At 40.5% G+C, this 5,601-nt stretch overlaps 1 pseudogene; it reads right to left on the reverse strand.

Annotated features, from left to right (window-relative positions):
• Nucleotides 1-204: 204 nt before the first annotated feature.
• LOC149161389 (general transcription and DNA repair factor IIH helicase subunit XPD pseudogene) lies at nucleotides 205-618 on the reverse strand (annotated as a pseudogene).
• Between the last annotated feature and the right edge of the window lie 4,983 nt (nucleotides 619-5,601).

Raw genomic sequence — 5,601 nt, forward strand, 5'->3', positions numbered from 1 at the left:
TCAGAGTTGATCAGAATTGCCACCTTATAAAGCGTTTTACTGTGTGCATTAAAAACGCTCCTTGCTCAGACCTGCCATTTCTGCCCATTACCTGTAACGCTCCATTAATTCATTGTCTGCTAGAAATCCGCTGCCTCTCCTACCTGACCTCTGGCACTGTATACGCTGCACCTGACTCTGGCTATTTTAAGACTCTCTTCTGCGTTACCTGACCTCTGGCACTGTATACGCTATCTCTGACTGACAACGCTGTTTCATAGCCAGCGCCCTGACCCAGGACGCCGTTAGTTTCCTACAACCCGCGTCGACGCTCTCCCTGGAATTGGCACTACGGACTTTTTCATTGATGCAGAGGTTTTTCCTCGAACTAAGCCCTAATGCTAGGATTTTAGCTATGCTTCCGAGTTCTTTTTGCTGGTAATCGTTCAGAAGGCGAAGTTCGGCTAAGACTTTCTCCATTTCGTGGACCGTGCGAGTGCAGTAGATGAGTTTCCCCACGCTGGGATCTGAGAACTGGTAGCTGGTAATGAGGGAGAGAAGGGTTATTGTTTTGCCTGTTCCGGTGGGCATTTCAAGCAAGCAATGGCCCTTGGCGTCCTGGGCACGCTTCAACTCCATCATATACTGGTATTGCTCTGGGCAGAGGTGCTCGTAAGGGAAGTTAAAGAGCAGGGTATTCACTTGTATGACGTTTCGAACAATCAACATCTAATTTGGTGCGTGAAATATGTAACTTGATGTTATCATCCGCGCATTGGTACATTCTGGAATAGAATGGAATGAATGACAGGCAGTAGAAAGGCGTGATTCGATTCATAGTATGCTATTCGATTTATGGTGTATATGAATGGTGCGATTCAGTTCATAGTGTAAATGTTCGATTCATAGTATGTGATTCACTGTGTGTTGAAGTCCATGTTTGTGGGTTGATATAAAAGGTCTCCATGTATTGATTAATTATTGGAATGAAGCGTTGAACTTCCGTTGATCCTAAATCATTTGAGAAACTGTTAAAAATGTGTTGAAGGTTATGTAACGTTTGCTTTGAGGCTTGTTCCATTGACATATGTCATAAACCATTGTTGAGACGGTCGTTCTAGATACGATGGCTCCACATTAAGAGGAAATCAGGCTATGCAGGAAGATGAATGGTTGTCCATAAATGAAAATAAGTTTTTTGTGAATATGCGTTGAATCTCCTTTAAGCGTCATTGTTGTCTGCAAACTTGGGATCTGAAAACAGACGAAAAGTTAACATTTTTACCATCTAGAACTATAATGATACAAGAGGTTCCAAAGAAGTAATTGTAGGTGTTGGAGACTTCTCAACGTCGACAGTGACAAAAGCTTCAGATTATTGGCCTATTTTTCTAAAACGTATTCTGCTAGCACATGATGCGACTTCTCTTGGACTTAGTGGAAGAAACAGTTTCCAAATTTCTGGAACTAGAGCGTATCACACTGGAAATGGATTTCACATCTTGAACCAACCACAAGTCGAGTACAAGGACTTGATCCTTTACTTGGAAGATTAGTTGGTATCAAAAAAATAATAACTTCAGAAGAAAGCTTCTCTATTTCTGTGTTTTGTTCTTCTAGTTGAATTTCCAATAGATATTTTGGTTATCAAGGTGTGGTGAGGCGATTTTGTCGATTTCTGCATGGAGATTTAAAGCTTTAACTCAGCATGCAATTCTGCTCCTAGAATCAAGCGCTGTAATTCCCAGTTTGCGCATGCAGTCCTGCTTGGTTTGTATGCCAGCGCAGAGGAGTGGGCTCGACACAAACTCAAACATACTTTTCTTCAAACAGACTGACACCAAGTGTGGGGAGAGGCCCAGAGAATCTATATTAACAGTGAAGTTCGAATCTGCCGTGGTGCATTGAATGTTTATGTGGAAGCATTGATTCAGTCTCCCTCTCTGAAGCTTAAATTCCAGTTTAAGCTACATACATATATTTCAGAGATCACATATTCATTGTGCATCAGTAGTTGTGTCTGTACAGTTTAGTGTTTGTTTGTTCAAAATTTTGAGTCAGGAGGTCTTGAAACACACGACTGTAAGGTTTCTGGAAGTGTGCATATATTCATCAAAGATTCGAGACAAAGGATTTGATTCGAGGAGCTGAAATTTAGCATGGAGGTTTTGATTCCATTGCTAATTTTTTTTCATTTTTGGATATAATTAGTCTGTGCAATCTTTGAAGATGGTGGTAAAAGATACACGAATCGTGAAGAAGTGTTGAAGAAAATTGCAGACAAGTTGTATAACGGTTTGGTCTCTTTATAGAGACATCGCCTCATTGCTGCAGATTTTTTTAGAAGACTTATATGCAAGCCACTCTATTAATTTCCATTTTTTCTCTAGCTTACAAAAATCACAGCTGCTTTAGTACTCTTTTGTCATAAGTCAAAATGGATTTAATTTATGATGTATTAGATTTATTAAATACTTTGATACAGTCCAATGACGATGGGATGGTAAACATCAACAAAGACACTCTCTGTGACATTCAGACCTGCCTGCATAATGCACAGGAAAAGATCGATTTTTTGCAGCTTGAATCACAACTACAACAAGAAGAGCTACATCAAAATAGACATCATTCTGAACCTGTTTTTGTTCAGAACATTGAGACAACCACCCATCAGCAGCAAGTCAATAATGTTACAGTTCATTCAGATTTAGTACCCAATAAAGCAACAGTTGTACATGCAGATGCAGAAGTTCAGTCTGCACTTGCCAAGCCCATCATCAGACCTTGGGAACAGCTTGTCCACAACAAGCACAGAACTAGTCTTGGATATGACAAGGACTTGTCCTTTCATATTCCACAATACTCCAAACCAATCCAATTTCAAAGTGCCGGATTCATTCATGATAGTCACCTGCTCCTCATGACAGTTTACCGTCCGCTATTCCAAATTCTACCCCTCTTCCACAACAGCAACAACAACAACATATTGTGAAATGCCAACACTGTGACCGAGTTGGCCATTTGAAAGATCGCTATTTCGATCTTCATCCATGTAAGCATTGTCATAAAACCACCCATTTATCACACATATGCTTCAGAAATAAACATCCTGCAAGAACAAAGATTTATCTTGGATGGATCGCTTCTTGGCAATGGGCATCAACAGCCAAGATGATATTCCAATCACATGTCAGAAATTGTTCCAGAGTATTGAACAATCTTGCAGTTGAGTTTTCTCCATCATCTCACCTTATATCTGACAGGGGGGAAATGATGGTCATCTACAAGCTTCAAAGTCACATCAAGCGAGCCTGAGCCACAACCCACCACACCAGTTTCAGAGTTGTAGCCAGAAACAAAGATGCCCCTGAGCATGCCTTTAGTTGGTAATATGGGACACTTCCTCTAGCAGAAGACTTCAGCTTCTTGCCAGTTTCGGAAGAATTCCAGGAATAGAATTGGGGACACTTCCTCTAGCAGAAGACACCAGCTTCTTGCCAGTTTTGGAAGATTTCCAGGAATTGCATTAAGCATTCTAGAGTTGTTGGTCATCCTTAAACCATCACAGGTTGAGACTTCCATTTTTCAGGTTGAAGTTCTCCCTTTTATGTGGGGTGAGACCTCCCTTTATTGGTTGAAGGTTTCCCTCTTCAAAACAATAGGAGCACTTCCTCTAGCAGAAGACTTCAACTTCTTGCCAGTTTTGGAAGAGTTCCAGGAACTGCACTAAGTGTTCCAGTGTTGGTGGTCATCCTTAAACCACCTCCCTTTATACCAACATTTCAGAGAGCACATTCAGCCTAGTGCTGCCATGCATTTTTGCACATTTTGTATTACAGCTCTCTTCTTGGACTCGTACATAACCCTTCAGATTAAGGGGGGGAATGTTGGACACCTAATCCTCTATGGGTTAGTGTGGAAGCAGAATAGACAAAAGGAGTCTAAGAGACCTTGGGATGTGGAACCCAACGGTCACATAATGTACTATAAATGTATATCTCTTGTTAATAAAAATTGTACTCTCATGTTTTATCTTTCATATTTCTCTTATTGCCCATGTGTGTTTAACATGCTTAAAGATCTTCCACGCGGCATGCCTAGGAGGTGTCCAAGCATCCGAAAACAATCCCATAATTTCTTCGACATATGTGAAGTGCCTCAAACAACATTAACTGCCTTGGGAAACATGGAAGTATCCTAAATCAAAATGCAACTAGCCCATCAAGCGGGGCCACACTATGTCACCAATTTTCCCTTCTCATTAGAAAACAAGTGATAACACAAAAAAATTGTTATGGGTAAAACCTACTAAAAAGAGGGGTAATAGCTAACTCCAATTGTGCGGTACATGCTCTTCTTGGGGGCATGAGAAATCTTAGAATCTCATCACTTTACAAGTAAATTCCACATCACACATCAAAGGAAAACTGTTACCCTATTGTCCAAGTGGACTTATTCCACTTTCTATTACACTGAAGCATGTTCTTTCCTGAAGGGGCTGCGAGGTAAAGTGGGTGATCCAATGCAGCCAATTCATAATCTCCAAGGTACATTGACCTCCACCCTTGTGTCAGATCCTCATGTCAAACAATGAAACATTGAAAACCAAATGTTTGTGGGCTGACCTCTTCATCATTGCTAGCCCTAAAGTGACCCAAGGTACCTGCAAATAAAATATATATTTCATAGGCAAATAGGAGCTTCTACATAATCTGTCATGTACTCCTGAAGGGGTTGTCTGTGTGAGCTTTTTGAGGAGGAAAGGTTTCACAAAAGAATGAATTTCTTACTCCAAATCCATAACAACATAATCAACATAGAAAAAATCTGAATATGGTTTAAATTGTTAGTGGGTGGTACTTTGACCATGAGATCTTGTATACGAAAAACCATTCATTCATAGTTGCTCACACAAAAAGTTTCAATTCTGTAGTTTTTCTTTGGCTGCTATCATACACGTTCAAAACCCTATCTCCACCATCCAGTATCATCTCGAAATAGAGTTTTGTTTGGGGCACCCTTGGTCCTATATCGCTGTTCTACTTTTGGGTCTCTTTTGCCGCGTTGATAACCCAAGTTTTATTTTTTAAACTTTCAAACAAAGAATGGGGACATTAAGCGCACTTGCTATCCAGAGAATTCTTTATAAACCTGGTCGTGTATTTTCTGTGGAATGGAAAAAAGGGAAACATTGCCTTTTCCAGCAATTACATCATTTGCCTCTGCTTGCTTCAAGCGACAGATTTCGCTTGAAATGCTGTTTAATTAGATAGGAACCACCATTTGTATTGTGCAGGCTCCACAGTCTTCCTCCATCATTATTTAGGAGAAACCTCTCGATCTCAATCCCTTCCGTGAATGCTCAAAAGTCGAACTTAGTAGAGTTTGTGTTCTAGCTATTCGGATGCCAACTACGCTTGGAATTTCATGTGCAATTTGTTAATGGTGTATAGGTTCTCGATCTCTCAGAGGGTTCAATCTTCTATGCTTGAGGAAGTGGACCTATCATTAGCCTTATGCTCGCTGGGTTTGTAGGATGACTCGGATAGTATTGAGGATAAACCACACTAGCTCGATAATGTGATTGGGTAGTCGGTTTAAGGATCAATGGCCTTTGATAAT

The sequence above is a fragment of the Pinus tabuliformis genome, chromosome 5_2, assembly GCF_031772625.1.
Source record: "Pinus tabuliformis cultivar Carrire ecotype Pingquan chromosome 5_2, CPIR1, whole genome shotgun sequence".
Lineage (NCBI taxonomy): Eukaryota > Viridiplantae > Streptophyta > Pinopsida > Pinales > Pinaceae > Pinus > Pinus tabuliformis.